The sequence below is a fragment of the Rhincodon typus genome, chromosome 1 (genome assembly GCF_021869965.1).
Source record: "Rhincodon typus isolate 14 chromosome 1, sRhiTyp1.1, whole genome shotgun sequence".
In the NCBI taxonomy this organism is placed as follows: domain Eukaryota; kingdom Metazoa; phylum Chordata; class Chondrichthyes; order Orectolobiformes; family Rhincodontidae; genus Rhincodon; species Rhincodon typus.
This window is the reverse complement of record NC_063332.1, coordinates 97,560,242-97,584,564: the sequence shown is the minus strand read 5'-3', so window position 1 is coordinate 97,584,564 and position 24,323 is coordinate 97,560,242. Positions and strand designations below refer to the sequence as shown.

At 40.6% G+C, this 24,323-nt stretch overlaps 1 pseudogene; it reads left to right on the top strand.

The window, feature by feature from the left end:
- The window catches only part of LOC109917600, a 58,590-nt pseudogene extending 54,138 nt beyond the window's left edge, over positions 1-4,452 (top strand).
- The last annotated feature ends 19,871 nt before the right edge of the window (positions 4,453-24,323 follow it).

Genomic DNA, 24,323 nt, shown 5'->3' with positions numbered 1-24,323 from the left:
CACTATATTACCAGGAAGAGCAGTGAAGTCAAGAGTTAGGGAATTGAGCTTGGATGGAACAGGAATAGGCCTTTCAGCCCCATGAGCTGCTCTGTCATTCACTAGGAGCATGGCTAATCCGACCTTCCTAACATCCATTTTCCTGCCTTTTCCCCACAACCTTTATTCCCCGACTGATCAAAAATCTATATATCTCAGCCTTAAATATATTCAAGGACTCTCCCCCACCCCAGCTCTCTGTGACAGCTCTCAGTGACAATACTGTATTTACTGTTCCAAAAACAATGTCAATCTTGCCAACATTTAGTTTCTCCTCAGCTAGCAACAAATTGTCAAATAGTTCTTTTCTTCTTTAGATCCTTTCCCACATCTAGCAGCATTTGAGGGAGACTAAACGTATGCTTTTTCCTGTTTCCAATTAATAAGTTCATCAGTCTGAAAATTTAGTAACTAGGAGAACTTAAGAACTGACGTCAGTGTGCATGTGAAAATCAACATGTTACTTTCAAATGATGTGACTGAGGGACAGCATGGAGTTGAGAAATAGGATGGCACCAGAAACAGATCTTTGGAGAACAAATGTAGTGGTGCAGGAAATGAAGGAGGAGCCATTGTAAATGATACTGTGGCTGCAGACAAAATAAGGAGGGAAAGTTTACCTTTCATTGTCATAGTCATGTAGACTGTTGCTTCTGACTTTAACAGGTGATTTGGCACTATGGTAGGGATAGACAACTAGAAAGTTAAAAATTAGAGCAATTCAAGAATGGAGTTCCTGGACAGTTTTGGAAGTCAATAACACTGAAGGACTTGAGAGGGAAGGAAATTTGGAGATGGGGCAGTGGTTTGAAGGAAAGTAAGTTGTTTAGGAGGTAAGGAATGATGATGGTAAATGTAAAGGAAAGTGAAACAACCATTAGCAATATCAGATAACATGGGGAACAGGAAAGAAGATTGGCACTCATTTTGTGAAAATAAGAGATGGATCTTATGGACTAGATGAGCTGAAAACAGGAAAAGAAAAGGAAACAGGAAAGAAACTAGAAAAATATATAAATTCAGGCAAAATCGTGGAGGTTTGTCCAAGTGCACTAGCGGTAGGTTTGCGATTCATAAGAACACTGGGAGTTCCAGAATAAATAACTAGCTTAAGGGAAGGTTAAGAGGTGAGTGGAAGGGATTGCAGAGTGTCTATATATGTGTATATATATCCAAATTTCAATGGTCACCAGAGTTTCAAATTCATGAAAGTGCCCTATTATTTGTTCAGGCTGTAAAGATCCTAATTCTTGGGAAATGAACATGACCAATCCCAATCTAAAGTTCACAAGTAGCCCTCACTATAAAATGTTTATAATCTGCTGCTTAGTAGATTGTGAATTGTTTAAATGATAAAGAGATGCCACATACGCGTTTGATGTGGGAAATGGAAATATCAACTGTAAATACCAACTGGAAACTTGCTTAAAATCTGATGCAGCCCAGATATTTAGTGTGTCAAAAGTAAAATTGTGTAGGTCTTATACAAATAAAACTATTGGAGATGCAAGATTGAACTAAAAGTAAACTTGCGATATGGATAAATGATTGTAAAATTTAATTTATAATTAAAATGTATTTAATTTAGTTTTATAATTTTGCTGCCAGATATATTTAACATTTGATCAGTTTTATTCTAGGAGAGAAATCCCAAAGTGCAGGAAAGCAGCTCCATTAATAGTGAATTTAAAATTCACTGTAAGAGAAAAGTCAACTCTCAAGTATGGAATGTATTATCTTGGGGATTGCTCAGTATGCGCTGGTAGATTGCTGGCATTTTAAACAGTAATGTGTGTGTTTCCTGATATTTTATACCCTACCATAATTCTACATGAAGGAGAACCTGTTGGAGGGTGCTGTCTTTCACATGAGGATTAAGCCAAAGTCTTGCTTGTCTTCTTCGGTGGTCTTAAAGATTCCATGGCATTGTTCCAAAAAGGGTAGAGGAGTTCTCCTAGTGTCCTGGCCAATATGTATCACACAATCAAAATTACTAAAAGAAACAGATTATCTCATGGCTGTTTGTGCATCCCTGCTGTGTACAGTTTTGGCAGCAGCAATTCCCTCCATTGCTGGAATGACTATACTTCAAAGGTATTTCATTTGCTATGCATTGCTTTGGGCATCCCTGAAGTGGGGAAAAAAAAAATTGAGGCTTTGGGAGGTCTCACATTTTCAATGAGCAGATGAGGGATACATGGGAACAAGCAAACAGGTGAAGTCCATTCAGCTGCTCCAGCATGGTGTGTCAAAGGGGACCCTCTAATGATGCGGTGGTAGTGTCCCAACCCCTGGATCTGGAGTATTGTGTTCAAGTCCTATCTGCTCCAGAGGTGTGTAATAACATCTCTGAAAGTTTGATTAGAAAAATAGGATAATTTTGTTTAAAAAGGTGTGACATTTGAAGCAGGGAGGTGACGCTCTAGTGGTGTTATCAATGGATTATTAACTCAGAAACTTAGTTAACGTTCTGGGACTTTGGTTCGAGTCCTGCTATGGCGAAATCATTTGCCTACAGCCATACTAGTCTAAAAATTCCTGTTTTGGAAGCTACCCAGACTCATGCCTGGTTAGAACTTAGATGGAACTCAGCCTGGGAATAGCTTGTGCAGTAGGCTTAATTGAAGGGCTCTTGAGGTACAGAGGGGATTCCTACCCCTGGACTGAGATGCTGGGGTTCAAGCCCCACCTGCTCCAGAGATGTGTAATAACATCTCTGAATTGGTTGATTAGAAAAATAGTTTTTTTTTAAATGGTGTGATATTTGATCAGGCCATAAAAACATAGAAAATAGGTGCAGGAGTAGGCCATTCGGCCCTTCAAGCGTGAACCATCATTCAATACAATCATGGCTGATTATGCAATCTCAGTGTCCCATTCCCACCCTCTCCCCGTACCCCTTGATCCCTTTAGCCGCAAGGGCCATGCCCAGTTCCCTCTTGAATATATCTAATGAACTGGCCCCGACAGCTTCCTATGGGAGAGAATTCCACAGTTCACAATTCTCTGAGTGAAATTCTTCCTCACCTCAGTCTTGAATGGCTTTCCCCTTATTCTTAGACCGTGACCCCTAGTTCTGGATGTGCCCAACACTGGGAAAGTTCTTCCCACATATAGCCTGACCAGTCCCATCGGGATTTTATATGTTCTATGAGATCCCCCCCTCATTCTTCTAAATTCCAGCAAATACAGGCCTAGTCGATCCAGTCTTTCCTCATATGGCAATTTGCAGAGCTTTAAAGTTAATAAACAAGATGTCGGTCAAGTTCTGTTGGATGTGATCTGTAAACACCTGGACTTAATTGAAGAGGAATATTTTGGTTCACAATTATAGATGCCTCAATAGAATTTCCGAGGTGGCTTGAACCTAGGAAACAACTTAAAGGAAGTGCAATAAATTTGCAAGTGAGATTTTTATTTTGTAATAGACCCAAATGCTCTGCAGCAAGAACAGACAAGGCACTTATATTTTTTACAACTGAAAAAAGGATTTTATTGATGGAAGGTTACCTTATCCTCACAATAAAGCAGCCTTACCTGATCGTGTGCAGCCCAGCCTGAACTCAGAAAACACAATCCTTCTGATCATCATCTTAATTATATAGAAAACATCCATTTTATATTTGTTAAAAACCAAGAATTTCAAACCAATGTGATATCTTTGCACAAAATAACACAGTGATCTGAAACAATCAGAATTAAAACTTGATTTCTTAAGTAGAACAAAAACCCTTGGATTTTATGGAGTGGATTGCACAATGCAAGGGATCAAAATAATTTAGAGAAAAAGATTGGGATATCCTCTGAAGGACTACGTGTCTCTTGAAATATGGCTTGAATCAGTTTTTTATCCCTGGGTAAACATAAAAATTTCTTTCAAGAGGAAATGTTTCTTCATTCAGCTAAGAGAGAAACCTAATGAATCTCAAGTGTTATTGGATTTAGTATGCTTAATTAGAGAGCATGTAAAATTCTTTGGAAATCATGTGTAGAGCATCACACATTCTTTCAAGCAAAGAAGCCATTACTCAAGAGAAAAAAACACTCTCAAACTTACGCTAGGCCACACAAACCAGAACAGGACTATTAACAATCATTTCTGTCATCATGTCATTGGTGGCATGGTCTGGAATCCAACATTAACATTAGACAATCTAGTTGAACAGTTGGAAACCAGAAATTTGCCTTCGCACTCTCTTCCACCTAAACCTAATTGGCCAAGTACAAGATTAAGACATGGTGCTCAAAAGTCAAGACATTCTTCCATAGATAACCTTGCTACTGAGATGGCATATATCATAGTGTGAAGAAGTCTTTTATAACTACAGGACAAACGTTCCAGCCCTTGAAAATAAACAAGATATGGAGACCTGTCCAAAGCATGCATCACATACCTGGTCAGAAAAACAATGACCAAAGATAGTTGCAGGGGATGAAATGAAACAATAGTTCTCACACTACATCAAAAGACAGTGGCAATCATTCATACATTCAGTGAATTGTGCAGAAACTATTATACCATGTGATGATCACCTATCTGTGTCTGCTTGTCACTCACCGGATGGTGTTGACTTGCAGTTTCTTGAGGCTTATGGCTTTAAAGCACAAAGAACAAATCTGGATGAAACAAACCCCTGCCAATACTACTGTGATGACAAAACTGATCTGGCAAACACTGATAATGGCTTTCTTTGCGTTCGCACGATACCTGATGGAGGAGAAAAGTTTAATTTCAACTTAAAGGGTGAAGTTGATCAGAAAATGCCCCTCATTGTGTAAGAGTAAGCCCAGGATCATTCAGCTGATGTGTGTGCGCCATAACTGAATGAAGGCGATCAAATTTTGTTGCTTAATGGCAGAAACATCTCTGACCATGCTCATGGCCAAATTGTAATGTTCATGAAAGCAAGGTCATGGCTGCTCCACATCTCATTTCATTCACTTCAGTTCATGTACCTTAATACACTCTTGTCTTCAAAATTTTAGCTGGCACGTATTTGCAGATCCTAAATGGCGTTACTCTGTGGAAAGCATTGCCTTTCTCGGTACACTTCATGAGTCCCCTTCTGCTAACTTTGGCAGCTCATTCTTACATTCTGTTCCTCCCTTGGCACTCCCTGATCTACTTTATCCCTAAAACTGCCTCTGGTGCGGACATATGTGATCAAAAGCTGGCAACAGTTATAATGAATAAGACAGTGTGATGCAAAGATAAATGGTCCCTCAGCCTTTCTACTACAGAAGCAGGATGGATAAACACACTTTGGAGTATATTTTCAATAGTTTCCATTATTAGATAAGTGTCATGTAAGTCTGCTATTGAAGAAATAGTAAGTGCAATTAATATTCCCCAAAGGAAAAAGAGGAGAACATTAAAGATCATCCACTGCTTGGGTGTCTTTAACTGAACCCATACTGCTCAGGATGGGATCTTCAAGCTGTGCAACATTTAGAAATTTGAAGGATTCTTAGTTAAATCTTGCATCTTGACAGTGGACCTATAGTGGACTACCTTGGTCTAAAATCATGATTGTTTTCTGAAGTTTGCCAGAATAATTGGCCGCTATGACTCCTGACCTGAGGGCAGAGTGCGAGAACAGGTTTTTAACGACTTAACCTCATGATGATAGGCTCTGCAAAAGTTAAAGTTGGGTCAGACCTAATTATTAATTAATATCTGCTGATAGAAGAGGAAACAAAAGAGGTAGCAGATGTGTGTAGGGAAAGAGTGTGGCTGTCATTTTTACTTCCGGTTGAAGAGCACAGTTGTTACAATTTCCAGCTCTACAAATAGTACCAGGAGCAAAGCGCCCTAGAACACCAGTGTTTTTTTGTTCTGGGACAGAGCTAGACTTTTGACGGAACCCCCAGAAACAATGCAGACACTGCCAAGTACAGAGGCAGGCTAGGCAGAAGGTCTAGCTTGGCATTTCAGCATTGTGTTGAAATTTTAAAAGAATCAATACCAAATAAAAGCGCTGCAGCCTTCACTCCTTACCTCTACAAATTCCACACGCCCAACCATCCCACTCACACACCTCCCAAGGCCCCCCACATTTTTCATGCCAAACTGTCAACCCTCCAACTCCCACCCACCATTGTCCATCATTGCCTTCCATTACGACGTTTAGTAAACCCTATCTCTTTAACAAAGTTTATGTGGCTTTGTGCCATTCTTGGTTTTATAATGTTCCCATGAAGTTCCTTTGGATTTTTCATTCTGTTAAATCTGCTCTGAGAATATCGCTGTCGTTGAACTTGGAGTTATCATGATCTTCCTCATGAAGCCTGACATTTGCTTACAATGGGTGTGGAAGGAGCAGCACATGAGGGTCTGACTGGATTGGTGGGCTAGAATTTGACAGATCAGGGTTGGTTGAAGTGGGTTGTGGGGGCTGGAGGGAACACAAGTCCAATCAAGACAATGAAATCTCACTGTCTGATTCTACCCCATTTTTCACCGCTATCTTCTCTATCCTGTGTCGAAGGCATATTCAGCTGCTATTTTTCCATCAAAATAAATGGATTGATTTTAAGTCCTTTCACCTGACAAAAAATGAGGTGAGCAAGTAGTTAAGTCAAACCAGGAGATTTTACTTTTTGCTCTGATGTGTCTGGCTGCAATTAGGTCAATGGGCTGAGGAGTGGCAGATAGATTTTAACTCGCATAAATGTGAGGCATTGCATTTTGGTAAAACAAACAAGAGCAGGACTCAGATGAATCATGGTAGGGTTGTAGAACAGAGACCAGCATTTGCCTCATTAAGATGTTGTTTAGCACATTTGCATTCGTTGCTCTGACCATTGAGTATGTTTGGGACGTCATGTTGAGGTTGTACTGGAATACTGTATGTAGTTCTGATCACTCTGTTAGAGAAAGGATTTTATTAAAGTGGAGATGGCTCAGAGAAGATTTATCAGGATGTTGCCAGGAATGGAGGGTTTGAGTTATCAAAATAGGCTGGTTAGACTGGAATCTTTTTTTTTTCACTGGAGCACAAGAGATTGAGGGTGACGTATAGAGGTTGATAAAATCTTGAGGGGCATAGATAAGGTGAATGGCAAGGGCCTGTTCCCAAGAGTGGGGAGTTCAAACTAGGGGGCATAATTTTAAAGTGAAAGGAAAAAAATTTAAAAAGAACCTGAGGGGCAACATTTTTACAGAGTTGTGCGTGTGTGGAATGAACCTCCAGAGGACATGGTGGATGCAGGTACAATTACAATATTCAAAAGACATTTGGATAAGTACATGAATGGGAAATATTTAGAGGGACATAGGCCAAATGCAGGCAGGTGTGACTAGTTTAGTTTGGAACATGGTCAGTGTGGACTAGTTGGGCCAAAGGGTCTGTTTCCATGATTCTGACTGTGCTCCTTTACATATGCCGATGAGGCTGCGAAGATATGTTAACCTGAGGCCTGAATGGAGGCCTAATGGCTGTAGAATCAGTCAAGAACAGTGGCTCTGGTCAGAAGAAGTCCACAAAGGGTAGTCTTTTGAAGTGCTGTACCCTTAGCTCTGATTTCACCAAAACTGACAAATGGCACTGGAACAGCTTCGTGATGGATGACTTGTCTGGGCAGTAAAATGGAATAGTTTGTAAAACAGGTATCCCATCCCAATGGATGCCTAATTCCGTGTCCATTTAGTTAGGTTTGAACTATCTCCATTTGTGTTAGTGCTCCTGCTTCTGTTGGCAAGAATATATGACTCCCTGTCCAAGTTTCATTGCACCCTGACTGGGATTTCCATTCCAGAGCATTTGCCTTGTGCAACGACCTGTTTCCATAGGAACCCTAACAGCAGTCTTCTTCTTTGGCTGGACAGCCACTTGCCACTGACTACCCAGCTCTTTAGAAGATCAATGAAACCAGCATCCCTCATCAACACACATACTGCACCACCCACCCACGCAGTCCTGCTTCTGTGAAATTTGAGCCCCTTATGGATTCCATTTATATTGGTCCTGGGTAAGGAATTTCTTTTTGTTGAACAACATAATTCTGGCACGGAAGGAATGTATCACATTTTGTAGATGTTGATGTGAATGGAGAATATTTTACCCCAGTTGAAAAGTGCAATCACTTACCGTTGTGGATGAATATGAGACCAAAGCTTTCTGCCTGCTTTCCTTCACAACTGTTACCAAAACATGCTTTACACAGAAATATCCACTGCAACTCTTATTTTTACTTCCCCCATTACAATAATGTTAATCAATGAAAACATACATGAACAAATAAGAAACATTACTTGGCATTTTCCCAAAACAGGAAGTCATTAAGGATCGTCATGTTGTTAAACATTTTAGTATGTGAAGCATGTGGTACTTGTATAAACGAAAAGAAAAGAAATAAAGTTTATTGCTAAACTTACAGGCTTCTTAGCAATTATATCAGAGTGGATTTTAGCCTGCACCACTGTTTGGTCTAATGCTTTTTAGAGCTTTTTTTTCCTAATGTGAGATAAGGAGTACCAGAACAAACTGTGGCTAAACAACCTATTATTTCAAATTTCCTTCTAGTACAGCAACACACATGCTATTTCTATTGGAATGGTTCAACATTTCACTCCTCTGCTGAGTACCAGGAAATGCAAGGTGCCTCCACACTCCTGCTTATCCCTTAGTGCAGTTTATTGCCAAACTATCAAGTCTTATTAAATACATTTGCTATTAATTCTCCTTGCACAGTAAACTCGTTCAACTTTAAAGTTGAACTTAACACAGAACCATGTAAAATTTCATACTTAATGAAGCATTAGCTAGCCTGCTAATTCAAGAACATAAAGGCTGATTGTACTCAACAGTTTGTTTCCTGTGTTAACAATGGCTGCCAATTTTTATTAAAACCATAACCTATTTCTGTAAGTAAGACACCAGATGCTGATTAGGTAACAGATACTTAGCTTATATTGCCAAAAACATACAGGGCTGTACTATTCAAAATACCTGTGTCTGTCAACTCTTTTCAAAATTCATTCCATCAGTTTGAAATATTTCCTGCTCTTTACGTCAAGCCAAATCGCACGATGTGCTTTTAGAGAAAAGTTGATAAGATTGAGGATCTAGGCCCGAAACGTCAGCCTCTCTGCTCCTATGATGCTGCTTGGCCTGCTGTGTTCATCCAGCCCTGCACCTTGTTGTCTAAGATTGACCCTAGCCTGCTTTCCTGCCATTTTGGCCCATTATTCGCATGTTGAAGGCTTTGGTCTCTGGCAAGGATTTGAATAAATGATAGGCTGCAGTCTTCAAAATTGCATTAAGAGCCAGTAGGAGCAGGAACTCAGAATTAGACTCTGTTTTGGTGGTTCAGTCCTTGGATCTCTGCCATTTATTAATTGGCACAAATTTAGGGCAGAAATTTCAGGTCCAATGAGCGATATGGACAAAAAGAGTCCAAAAATTACCAGTACCACCTAATGTACAAATTTTCCTTAAACATTTGCAGTCCTGGCCTATTTAACAAAGATAGGCTGGAGTTAGTAGCCTATCCCCATGTGGCCAATTAAGGCAATTGAGAACCTTGCTTGGCAAATTAAAGGATGCAGAGTATAATTTTCTAGTTGGGCCAGTTTCCTAATCTAAAATTAGGCAGTTTTACTGCCTTGAAGTGGACAGCCAATAGCAGACTAGGATCCAGCACTCCATTGCAGGTCTAGAGGCCCTCCCTGCCTGTTAGCAATGGGGTCGCCCAAAGTTGCCCTGGAGAGGTACACTAACCAATACTTTCCCCAGACCCCTGGTTGCTACAAAGATGTTCTGATGACAAGATCTATTTATAAGCTACAATAATGAAAAAATAGGTCAGAGGAAATGTAACATGGAAATATGTTGCATAGGGGAAGGTTCTCAAAGGGCAAATATTGGAGACTGCATTCAGTCCTACCCAATCTTGTGATGTTATGCAATTATGAAGGGAGAGTCAAAGAGTCTGGAGATGCCAATAGGATCTGATGTATAATCCATTGCTTCTGATAGCTCAGTGATTATGTCTAACAAGCCAATGTAACTTGTACGTATTTCTATCATGCAATACATACATCTTGTTGTTAAGACTATTGCTTCTATTTTTAAGATTCACAAGTGGTTCATCTTCTATCACTGTTAGCCAAATAAGTCCTTTGGCCTGATACAGGTTGATGATAGATCTTTACACCAACTATTTGCCTGTCTCCATCAAAAAGAAAGCTAAACACTACCCCTGGACAATCAATGGCGTTACCATCACTAAATCCCCCACTATCAACATCCTGGGGTTACCATTGACCAGAAACTGAACTGGATTAGGCATATGAAATGCTGTGGCTATAAGAGCAGATCAGAGGCTAGGATTAATGCAGCGTGTAACTCCCCAAAACCATCTACAAGGCACAAGTCAGGAGTGAGATGGAATACTCGAGATTTGCCTAGATGACTGCACCTCCAACAAGAAGCTTGACAGGATCCAATCAAAGCAGCTCACTTCATTGGCACCATGTCCCCTCCTTCTGACACCAACACTCAGTAATAGCCATGTTTACCATCTATAAGATAGTCTGCAGAAACTCATCGAAGATCACAGCAACTTCCAAACACCAAACGGCTACCATCGAGAAAGACAAGGAGAGCAGATACATGAGAGCACCAATATCACCTGCAAGATCCCCTCCAAGCCACTTGCCACCCTGACCTGAAAATATTACTTCACTGTTGTCGGGTCAAAATCTTGGAATTCCTTCCATATTGGCATTTTGGATCTACACTACAGCACATGGACTGCAGCGGTTCAAAACATAAGTTCACCATCATCTTTTCAACGGCACATGGGGAGGGCAATAAATGCTAGTCCAGCCAAAATGATTGGTTTCATAGATATACAACAAAGTGCTCTATCTGTATTCACTCTATCTCTCAACCTAGAAAGCTTCTGATAGGCCTTTTAGGTTTGAAAGCTAACCAGTCATCCTTAAGTGAATAGACAACCTGTTATAGTGATTGTAACAAGATCACCCAGGTAGGCCACAGAGAACATGAAACTCCTGCTTGGACCAAATTTACAGCCCCAATCTGGGAGCCCTGGCTGACAGATATAAACAGGAGTGTCAGACATCCTGTTCACTCTGAGAGCTGGCTCTGAGGGAGCTGGATCAGTGTCAAGGGCTCTCTATGTGTAAACAAAGGCTGACTTGGTGACGGGATACCAGCCTCTGTGGAGTTATTTCAGTGGAGACAAGAGTGGGATTAATGATGGGACCATGCAAAAGCCCAACTGGACCCTAAACAGTCATTACAACTGGCTTTATAATTGGAAAATGCGGGCAAGTGCAGCATATGAGTTGCAGGGTATTCTGAAGGAAGTGGACACCCTCACTAGTCCGCCTGAGCTTGGGGAACACCACTTGAGAGAGGACAATTGCATAGTCCCACTCAGGAAACATCCTGAACAGAGGAACTCTAGGTCAGCGCAGAGCAAAACCCCAGAAAAAAAGCCAAGCCTCAGCCAAATGGTTAAAATTTTCTTCAGGATCCAGGCCTGCAAGCCCTTGTCGTTACTGTCAGTATGTAAACTTGAGACAGCTAAAGAGTCCCACCAGACCAAAACTGATAAGAGAACTCATAGGCTGGTATCCAGGAGAGTGCACACCCTGGAAAATCTACCTACATCTGGTTTGGAACTGTTAAATTGCTTTGCAACATCCAAATCAGAACCAATCAAAATAAATGCCTGGTTAAATGATCACTCAGTTCTAATGTAGTCAACACTGGTGTAGTCGTTTCAGTGATCACAGAACCAGTTTTTAACAAATTTGCTCTGGACTCCAACCTTTAAGTTTATGCAAGGCCTCAGCTAGACTGAGAACTTATACCGGGAAACCTTTACACATTAAGGGTATAACCTCAATTCCAGTCTCTTATGAGAAGCAACTGGCTCGGTTAACACTGATTGTAGAGAAAGATTGGGGCCCAAGTCTGATGGGGCAAAATTGGACAAGAAAGATTCACCTAGATTGGCTCAGCATTTTTCAATTAGCCAAAAGTACCCCTTTTTGAGCTACAATATAATGATATCAAACAATACTGCTCCAACGTTCATCAGGCTTTACCTTCAGCTTATGCTTTTCACCTTTTATATTTCCTGAGTTTCCCTTACCACAGACTCCTACACCACCTGAGTCTTAGCTCATCCTTCTTTCCCATACACTCTTACAATTTTACCGACTGGTTTAGTCATACAAATGCTCATGATGGGGAATCTGTATGTCATCCAATGGTCCCTATCACTCAGTCTACGATTACTCCTCCCAGAATCCATATTCTTTCATTTCTGTAACGTTTTAACATTATACCCAATAACACTCTTTATTTTGATTGTAATTCTTACATCTCTTTCACTAATACGACTTTCATTGTTTTAAAGTCAGTTTCTCTATGGATTTTGTGGCAGTGTCTTATTGTTTTTGTGCTCTTCCAAGTCACACTAATCCTTTCGTTAAGTAGGTGTACATGTCTGAGATCCGTTCTTCAGTGCATGTTTTTTACCATCTCGTGTTTGTTACCTCCGAGGTAACATTCACTTTTGCACACTTACATCGGTATCCCAAGACCATGTCGTGCGTTCTTGACTCCCACATGATCTTATCAAATAATCTATGAGGTTTTACTTATCTCTCCATGTATGGTCCCGATGCCTTGAGTAGTGACTTGATCAATTAAAACCTTCTAACTGATTAAAGATTTAACTGCATTTTAGGTTTTCTTTAATACATCCTCATCAGTGGTGTGAACCTTTGATCTTTTTCTTATAAATTCTGTGTCTGATACTACCTCTCTACTAACACCTGAAGAAGTACTGAGGCCCCCGAAAGCTTGTGTTTTCAAATAAACCTGTTGGACTATGACCTGGTGTTGTGTGATTTCTGATCTTGACTTCTACAAGGTTCAGTGCACTTGCACAGCACAGAAACCTGGCCTTGAGTTATCTCTTTTTCTCCAGTTATAATCATCCCCCATCCTTCTGAGGGGGGTGGGGTGCTAATTGTGCTAACATGTTAGCTACAGAGCCGAATCCATAGTCTGCCGCATTCCACCCTGGAATATGGAAGGTCTCCAGAGCATCAGGTTGCTTTTCCCTTCTCTTACACATTTTCCTGAATCCCATCGCTCTTCACCAAAGATGCCTTGGATCATAATGTGTATCCTTGCGGTTCTTTTCAGATTTGGTTAAAAGTAATTAAGAGAAGGCTGAACAACAGCAATTTGCTTAAATATGAACATTTGTTGAATAACAATAAAAGACGAATAAAAAAGGAACATTTATTAAGTGAATAAAAAGAATGAAAAAGAGAGGAAGGAAACAATAGGCCTCATGACCTTCTGGTCATCGGGGACCCCTCGATTGATGTCTGGTCTGGAGGCTGAGCTTGTTCCTGGCACCATTCACCATCCTGGTCTGAGGTGAAGTCCCATGACTTGGAACAAAAACTCTCTCTCTCTTGAACTGTGTAACAAACAGCCAGCACAAAGAAAGCTGAGGCAGAAGACAACATCGAGCTACAGAAAAACAAGTTGCAGGTGCCATTTTCAGCCATAAAGGAATGTCAACAAGACTCATCCAAGGTCATACAGCTTGTCGAGTATCATCAACAATTTTAGCCATTCAGCCAAATGTGCACAATTTATCTTCATTAACTTTTAGCCCTTCAGCCCATCCTATACATCCCTCCAGACTGATCTCAAAGCTCCGACACCTTGGTCTTGGCTCAGCCTTCTGCAAATGGATCCTTAGCTTTCTGACCCATAGGCTGCAATCAGTGAGGATAGGTATCTGTACCTCCTCCACAATAGCACTCAACACTGGAGCCCGCCAAGGATGTGTCCTCAGCCCCTTACTGTACTCTCTGTGCACCCACGACTGTGTTCCCAAATTCAGAATGAATGCCATCTACAAGTTTGCTGATGACACCACCATGGTAGGACAGATATCTAACAATGATGAGTCAAAATACAGAAGGGATATAGAGGGCTTGGTGACATGGTGCAACAAGAACAACCTCTTTCTCAACATTGGCAAATCTAAAGAACTGATCATTGACTTCAGAAAGAAAGGAGCAGAACATGCCCCTACCTGCATCAACGAAGCTGAGGTTGAGAGGGTGGAGAGCATCAAGTTCCTAAGAGTGACAATATTTGATAACCTGTCCTGGACTTCCCATGTATATGTGACAGTCAAGAAGGCACAACAATGCTTCTTCTTCCTCAGGCAGCTCAGGAAGTGTGGCATGCCCACAGGGACCCTCACCAACTTCTACAAATGCAGCATTGAAAGCATACTGTCCTGGTATGGCAACTGCTCTGCCCAGGACCGCAAGAAACTACAGAAACTGGTGTGCACAGCCCAGACCATCACGGAAGCTAATCTTCTATCCATGGGCTCCATTTACACAACTCATTACTGCATAAAAGACTGCCAACATTATCAAAGATCCATTGCACACTGATAATGATCTCCGACAACCTCTTCCATCAGGCAGAAAATACGGAAGCTTGAACACAAGCACCAGCACGTTCAGGAACAGCTTCTTCCGGCTGTTATTAGTCTGATGAATGGACTATCTAGCCTCACAAAATGCTGATCTTGCTAACGTTGATCTTGCCTAGCGCACGCCCTGTTCAATGTAACCTGTATGCCTCTGTCTAAGTCTTTTTGATCTATACACCATTGCTCATTATGATCTGTCTGTACTGCCCGTAAACAAAGCATTTCACTGTACTTTGGTACACGTGACAATAAATCAATCAATCAATCAATCAATGCTGGACACAAGTCTCGCTAAGCAAGAGAGACAATTTACTTCAAGGGATGAAGTTTAGTGTAGGACCCACAAGAATGGCCCTGCATGGGTAAGAGGCATGGTTGATATGAGGTCACACCCAGCGACATATAAAGTTCAGGTAGGTGCGATGGTCCTGAACAAGAAGGTGGATCACATGAAAGCTGCGAACTTGCAAACAACACGGAAGCAAAACATACCTGGCTCCTTGACTGCCTTTCCAATTGTTCCAGAACCTGAGTGTTCTCCCTCTCCATCAAACGTTGTAGATACCTCTGAATCTGAGATGGTCACAGCAGGTGTCACTGCTTTGATGCCTTTGCCACCCGAAGAAGTTATCGTGTATTGCATACAGCTCCTATCAGAGGCAGAATTGGAGGAACCTGACCCAGTGCTAAAATGACCCAGGAAGAACTACAAGAAAAGAGAACCAGCCTATGTCATCGGACTCAGAGGGGGACGTATGTAGTGATTGTAACAAGGTCAGCCAGGTGGACTTCATAGAACCCGGGACTGTTAATCTGTTCCAATCAGGGAGCCCCGACTGACAGATATAAACAGGAGTGTCAGAGGTTCTGTTGACTGAGCAAACTGGCTCTGAGGAAGCTGGATCAGTGTTAAGGATTCTCCACGTATAAATAAAGGCAAGGGATACCAGCCTTTGTGGAGCTCTTTCACCTGGCACCATGGTAATTAACAGGGTGCCTCTGTGAAAATGCATATTATTGACTGCTTCCCTCCGGGGTTGAACTTTGGAGCAAGAAAGGTTTCTGAATGACATTTCCCAGATGCAAATGGAAACACAATCTCTGTGCCATTGTTCTGCGCCCATCAACCTGGCAGCAGAAACTTGGATGAATGCTGTCCACCCATTGCATACAAATGAAAATTTCATTCTCTGTATGGACAGTGATGTCAATAGTTTGTGACCAACTTCCTCTCTGACAGGAACTATTAGAGTTTGGGTGCTTTACACAGTAGATAGGGTAGCACTGTGCACATATATGTTAACTTTCACTTCATTTTAATGGATTTGGAATCCAATTAATCCTGGAAATCAACTGATGTCTGGTCCTGTTACATAAGCTTTGTAAACAGGGGCTAGAAGAAAAGCAGGTGGTTAGGAATGCATTCATTTTGCTGTGCAAAATATTTTGTAGTGATAATACATTTGTACATCTCTAGTGATATGATAGTGAAATAGTTGTATGACCTTGAAATAGTCTTGTGATAAATCAAGTCTGTAACCTCATGGTGGATATTACCCTCTAAATCCTGCTGGTCTATCTGGGACAGACAATGTCTTTTCTAATTTGGGGTTTGGTGAATCTCTGTCCAAATCCCCAGGAGTCATAAAGAACAAAGGACTGCAGTTCCCATGCAGTAAAAAAGTAAATGTAGATCTTGCCATGAAAGTTTAGTACTTGTACATGTCTTCAAAGTCCCATCCAAAATTCAAATTTACCAGAACCACTCGTATCTGTTCCTCACTAGAAAGTGAGAGTTCTCTGGTCACAACTGGCTTATTTTACTAAATTAGAGACTATTTGAGCTTCTTTCCTAGTGGTTTATTCCATCACAAACCTTATTATATTTGATTTGGAAGATTGATTCTCAAATATTTATTCTAAGAGTGACAATCAATGAATTATTTTCTTAGATAATTTAAGTGCTAATTTTACAAAGGTCATAAGTTTCTTTTATTTCATGTCAATTGAAATGCAATTGAAACTCAATTTTTAGCTTTAGAAAACAAAGATTTTATTCAGGTTATCTGTCAACAGTGAATGTGTGATCTTTATGGATGATAAAGTGTTGCCACACATTTGCATCGTTCTATAATGTACAGTCAGTGATTTATGACTAACTTCTGGCAGGTTAAGAGGTTAGCTAAATCATTCATTAATTATTTGCATTCAAACAGAAGCAAATTGGTTTTCAAAGCAGAAAACAAAGAATTTTAAAACATTGAAGTTATGCTTTTAATTAGTTTGTTCCAATCTTGTTCATGTTTATATTTTTGTTGCTGAATTTACTTCTGGCAACATGGAATAGTGCAGGAGATGAGGTGATATTGAAGGCTAGTTATTTGGAAATAATCCTAGGTTTGGTAAATTTACAATAGAGTACATTCAGCAGATCTCAGGGTCACTTTCTTTCAGTTTTATACTTTTCTTACAAAGGATACAGAGTGTTTCGAAAATATTGATTTCTCAATAATGCATGAACTATGTACCTTCTGGCTTTAGCACTTAAAATCATGAGTTTTATATCAACAAAAAAGCAGAAAAAAATTATTATTTGGAGGTAGTTGTAGAAATGAAAAACATTATTTTATCAGTTCAAATTAAATTATATTGCTGTACTGATATCACATTAAAAAGGAATCTGAGTCCTCATTTTATCCCAACAGCAACCGATGTGGAGTGTGATAGAATCCAACTCGCTGATAATTCAGCAGACCATATCAATAGCTTTTTTGCCTGGCTGGGCAACGTGGGATATATCCAAACCATTATCCCTTCCTGTTACAGATAGCTTAACCAAGACTAGTAATCGAGCACTACAGAAAATATTGTAAGTATGAATGTAAGTTAAGACTGCCACTTGAACTCAGGTACTTGGTTTGGGAGTTCAACACATTAATATTGTGTCAGAATGAAATATAGTGATTGTTTTTATTTCAATCAGTCTTAAGAGATTATACCGAGACCAACATTCTGAAAGCTACAGGGGAAGGAAAAGGAAAATCAGGTGACTTGCTCAAGAAAGCTACTGACTGCCACATGATCAGTTACAGAGCCATAGATAGAGGGCATGCCCGTCTTTTCTTGAGTCTTGACAAGGGGAAGCTAAGCCTGGAAAGATAATATTAGCGTGAATTTTGATTAACTCCTTTATCTTTGTTTTTATGGTTGATTGATCAATCGCTTTGGTGAAGTCAGTGAGCCATTATTAGCACTTACGACAGATGATTATTAACCTTGAACAGGCACTGCCACTTTTAATTTGATTAATTATACCATTTTTCATGGCCATGTTTCTAGAATTCCAGAATGTAAATGGTGAAAACAAAGAAGAAATTGAAGCAGTCATTGTTTGAGTGATACTTCTGTCAATAACTCTGTTTAACTTGTGTCATTTCCTTTCCCCACCAATTGTAATATGAAGGCGATGTACACTAGCAAGTGAGCAGGGCCATGACCTGACTCTGTGTGCCACAATCATGCATTGTGCATGTAACTTAATTGCCTTCAGTTCATGTTTTAATCCTAAATGTTCTGCCAATACTGACCGAATTGGCAGCCAAAAATTAGATAAATATTGAATTAATAAGCAACCTCTCTTACTTACCAATCTCCTGTAGAACACTGAATAGAAGTGTCTCACGTATATTTTACAATGGTCTTTTGAAGTCAAATCTGGACCATAAACCAAATATTACCCCAATTTGATCAACACACCAATTCTGTTTATTGGTGCTTCATTGCAAATTTGTAATTTTGCTTCCAATACACAAGTGTAAAACTAGAAATGTTTTTCCCAAAATACTCAGAACCATTCTGTAGATAGTCACTGATATTCCACAAATTTACTGAGTTTAGGTACCTGGATTTTGTTTCAAAAGAGCTCCTAAAATGTCATCAAACTTTACAGCTTGGCTGACTGTAATCAGTGCCATGTGGAACAGTTGCCAGTTGCGTGCAGCGGGCTCAGCAGGAAGGTTGAGGTCAAACTAATGAACATTTCTTTCTTCCTCCTGTCCTGGGAGCATTGAGGAGAAAACTTACAAAACAGACCCGCAACTGAAGGTACTGTAGGCAACACAATAGAACTATGTGTCATGGGATTGAACAGAAATGTAACAAGTACATGCAAAGCTTTCGGTCAAAAGTTTTGACTTCTGTAGTGATTGGTGCTAGGTTTTTCTACCTGATTCTTCTCTTATTTTTCATCTTACCTTGTTTTATTTGCTTTCAACCCTTTTCAATGTGGACTTTTGAGAATTTCAGATATAGATTCAGGTATTTTTGGTGTCAATGGTGTTGCTTTATTCTGTACGCAGTCACTGTGAATTTAAATATATGAGAACTGTGAACTGTGGTACTTCAATAGTTTGGGGTAGTTTTATGCTCATGCCTGCATATGTATCTATGTTAAAGGCTGTTAGTTCAAGTTGCAGGAGAACACTATTCATCCATTGATCCCCTCCTTTATGTTGCTTTAGTTGCCTCTTTATTTGGCGATGACATTACAGATTCCAATATTTCCATGGATCAATGATTGCATTATTGAGATAAAGGAGGTTACTTTAACAATGTACACAGAGGGAGATACTATATAGCATGCCACGTCATAATGCTGTGTGAGTGGCCTTTTGTGATATAGTTGCTGCAATCACTTTCTTTAATTGCAGAAAAATGACAGGACCTGCTTGGTCTGGTATGGTAGAACAAAAACACTTTCTGATCTAATTAGGTGATTTCTTAAGGAGATATGTTTTATTACAAGTTCAAAATTAGTTAACCATTACATTAACAGATAGTCATTGCTCCAAACACTTTGAGGAGGGCCAGATCCTAAACCGTTCTGTCAACAGGCCCACATGACACCATCATAGCAGTTGGTGCTTATGGCTTACCTTAGTGTTCACCCTTTCAAATCCATATACAACAGGAGCCAGCCTGTGGGAACTATTCCACCTTCAAGGTGAACTAATTAAGGTACTCAATGTGCAAGATCTAAATTGATCTGCTGCAATTTTGCTGTATGGAATGAGAAATGTTGGATCAATCGAGTTGTTTTTGCTATTAACTACATGATGAATAAAATACCCATTGGCAAATTCTCTCTCCCAAATGTCTAATATTAAATTTGGATGTTATAACTGACAGCTTCAAATTGTACAAAATTCTTTATGCTAATATTTCCAAACGTCTAGTTCAAATTGGCTGAGATTCCAGGGAGAAAAAAAATCTCTACAATAAGATACCAACTTGTTTTAGAATTTTAAAAAGTTACAGTATTTGTTTTTCTTGTTAAATTGCTAGCAATTCTTACACCACCTTCGTACTAATAACTCACATGGACAATCACAGCTCTGGAGATGAATATCTCTCTCTGTACTTATCAATACAGGAATCGTGTTCATCACTGAAGCCAATGTCTGCTAATTCTTAACTCCTTCTGCAGGTTAGGAATGTGCACATCCAACTTGGAACGTGCGCAGATGTGTTGGTGTGAGAGAGAGACTGATTTGAGACTCCAGGTCTCCATTAAGGTGCGGGCCACTGAGTTGGCAGGAGAACAGGTCTGTGCTGAAGGGGAGTTTAATTATTCACAGCTATCTAGTGAGAAAGCCTCCAAGCAGCTATTCCAAACCACACATCAACCAGCAGTGTCTTAATAAAACCTCGGATGAGGGAGGCAATTCACACAACTCTAACAAACTTTTATTTTTTCTCTATTTTCTTCCAGTTCTTACTTCAAAGCCAGAACCAAAAGAAGAAAAACCATTTCCTAAGCCAACACCTAGCGGCACCTCTCAGCATATCTTTAGGAGAAACGTGGTCAAAAATCACACAACACCAGGTTATTGTCGAACATGTTTATTTGAAAACACAAGGTTTCGGGGTCTCGCTCCTTCTTCCGGTTTCAGTGAGAGAGGTGGCAACAGACACAGAATTTATAAGCAAAAGATCAAAGGGACATAGAACTGATGCAAATGTATCAAACAAACCTAAGATGGCTGTTAAATCGCTAATCAGTTAGAAAGGAGGTGCAGGTTTCAATTGATTAAAATGCAAATCCCAGAATTTGTTTGAAGTCACTGCCCCGAGATAACTACAAATTTTACCAGTGTATACAAGAGGTGGCATCTCAGGTCAGGCAATGCATTTTAGGTGTGAGGCCCTGTTTAGAATCTACCTGTGTTTTAACTTGGAGTCAGACTGGTTTTATTTCCAAAGTAGAAATTTATAAAATGCCACATTGACTGCCTACAAATTGTGTGTCTTTTGAACAAAATAGAATGTATCTGCAAATACAAATCTGCGAATGCACATTCACCCCATAGATTTGTATGTGTGTGCGCGCATGTGTTTGTGTGAGGGAGATGGAGAGAAAGAGAGAAAATGTGTATGCTTATGTGTATGTGAGAGAGCGAGAGCAAGAGAGTGTCTGACCTGAGATGTCATCTCTGGTATACTGATAAAACCTTTAGTTATTTCAGGGCAGTGACTTGAATGAAATTCTAGGATTTGCAAATTAATCAGTTGAAACCTGCATCTCTTTACTAACCTGTTGGGCTATAATCTGGTGTTGTGTGATTTTTGACCTTGTACACCTCAGACCAACACCAGCACCTCCACACCTAAGGAGAAACAGTCATAAGGCTCAGAGGAAAGATCGTCAAGGCCAAAGCAATGACATTCACTTCAGTGGATAATCTGTCTAGAGTAGCTCAGTGTCACGTCTGGTCAGCATGGCACTGACATAATCCCATATCTGGTGGAGGAAGAAATAGTTAATTTCTCTGACACTTGGATGCCTATTGGAAAACAATCCCCTGCTGAGGCCAATACAGATGAGTGACAATAAAGGCTTCTGAATATCTATTATGGTCAGGTGACCCATGACCTCCAGGATTGTTAAAGAAATATTGACATTTTTGCATGAGCATGGATAAAAACTCGAAAAGTGGAAGCCAGGTTTAAACGAATCCAGACTCTGCAATTTGCAAACTGTAGAGCTGGAACAGACATTATTCATGCAGCCAGGCCTTGGTCGATCAACTTCCCATCAAAACCAGACAGGCCTGGAACTGCCTGACCAGGTGCTAATGACCACTTTGTTTCAGAACAAACTGTTGTTTCCATCTCCAGTGAACCTGCTTTGTTCAAAGAATGTTACACAGATTTGGTGGCACCCAGCTCAGTTCGAGCCAAAGGCAGAGCATAATAAGGACAACACTTGGCAGCTGAAGGTTCAAAACCATATTCTATGACCTCCAAATATGAAAAGTAGTCACCTCATTGGATCTTCCTGCCCCCGCCCAACACTAGTATTGGACACAGGCCACAGAATCTTGAGGAAGGGTGTGAAGAGGTGGGAGAAAGGGGCAACTTGGAGCCCCAGCTATCTCTCTGCCCCTTGCACCTTCTCCAACTGTGTCATCAGACAGCACCTTTGACTGGCAGCCGAGCTGCCCAATATCTCCAGTTTCTTGTACCTTGTGGTATCTTTAGATTGACTCGACCGAGACAGACAAAATGGTGAGATTGCCCAAAGACTGGAACTAGGATGTGGGGGGCCCCAGGAAGACACTTAACATTTAATAATGACAGTCCACCCAAGTATGCATCCAATATGGTGCCCTAGCCCAGAGAGAGCCAATCCCTTGACAGAGGCAGTCACTCTGACTCTCCCACCTGTAACATGGTGGAGGAGCCAGTACCAGGCAGCCAGAGCCCTGCCAACTCAGCTGAGGCCCGCTCTCACACGCATACCTATACACACACACTCTCATATACATGCAGACGCATACACAGAACGCTCTCTGTTACACTCTAACCCTGGTGCTTCACCAATCCATCCTGATCATAGAGGAACATTGTTATAAACTTCTCCTACCATGGTAGCTTGAATCTGTCAGACCATCCTGATCGTACAGAGCTACAGAACCATACAGTATGATAGACAGTCATCTTCATTATTTTCTTGTTTTCACCCTTTGGCCATTTTTCATGTTATCATCTCATCTTCATCCTATTTGCAAGTTTTGAGTCACCTTATCTTTTGCCCATTTTTCATGTCATCATTGAAATTTGAATCATCTGGACTTCTGATGGTGCTGACGCACTGACCTGCTTCTGATCCCCCATTTTGGGTGAACAAACGTCAGACCTGAAGTGAGGCCTGACACTGACAACTCACTGACAAAAAGGGAATTGGGAGAATTTGATAAAAGCAAAGTTTGGGAAGACTTTAGCTGAGTGTAAGACCAGACAGAGTTAGAAAAATTTCCACAGGAAGATGGCAAGGAATCTAAATTTGGTCCGATATTATAGAAGGATAATAACAAATGCCACCTTGATTCCTTCTCCAGGATGACGACAAATACCTGGTTGGTCTACACCCATGGCTCGATTGCCAGGAGGTGATTGTCAGAAGTTCTAATTGGGTAAGAGTACACATATCCTTGCTGTATATGGGTTGCCCCACAAGAAACAGGTGAATGTGAAGGTGATGTTTTGAGCATCTATCCCAACACATCTCAGGTTGTGTGTTAGAAAACAAATAGGAGCTCAGATTGTTGCTGAACCCAGACACAATGGGCGATTGGTTAGGTTTTTCCACAAATGGATGTACAGAAATGGGATGTTTAGCTACCAGCCTGCCATAAGGGCTAGAATTGAATTGAATAAGCTTCATTGTCACGTGCACTCAGATAAGTACAGTGAAAAGTTTACAAGTTACCACTTGTGGCGCCATGTTAGGTACAAAGGTACTTCAGTACAGAATCTTCAATCCAAGCTCTTAAGGAAAAAAAATTAGAAAATATAGAAATAACATTGGCAGTGATGCCCCGGGAAGATTATAGGGCGGAGCTATACAAAATGAGAAATGGGCTAAATCCAGTCAAAAGTGCACATCTACAATTTTGTCTGAGGACTACCCTAGGACTGTAAAATGTGGTGGTTTTAAAACACACAGGCAAAACCTGGATACAACAATTTATGCCATGACTTAGAACTGGTGCTGTTAGATATATCTGTAACCCAGCTGCCAGAATGGTGCCCTTCTCAACTTCAGAAATTATACTTGTCTTTGACCCATCCTCTATTAGGACGGAAAACAGGGATTGACACAGGGGAGGCCAGACCCAGGTCAGCAGGGTGTAGTAACAGAGATATTTTGAATGATTTGGCAGCAGCTAAAGAAGCAGGGATGTCTACAGTCAATACTCTTGATTTCAATAATTTGGATAATAAACTCTGATTTTTCGCGCAGCAAGTTGCATAAAATTATTCTGAATAGCCGTCAAGATGCCGAGGGGGATTCTAAAAAACATCCAGCAGACCAACGACTGGTAACAGTGCTAGAAGGACATGCCAGGACCACAAAAAAGATCAGCTGGGCAAAGAGAGATGGTGACAGTAGGCAGCAGAATAGGATTCTGTGCAGCATCTATAGCCAGTGAGAGATCAAACAGTTGAGGGAGAACCTTGAGCAGACTAAGCAAGGACAGGTGCCATCTTGGATTCAGTGGCGAGCAAATACAGCACTTGTTTCATGGAAAGAGACACCACAATATTTCAAATTGTCAGTTACTATGACTGACCAAGATCTGGTTTAATGACGATTGTAAGGGGACTCCAGGAAAGACCCTGGGGAATCGTACTGGGGTCCCGATCATAATGTCAAATCAAAATGAATTACAAGTCTTTGAGGTGGAAAATGTTGGAATTGT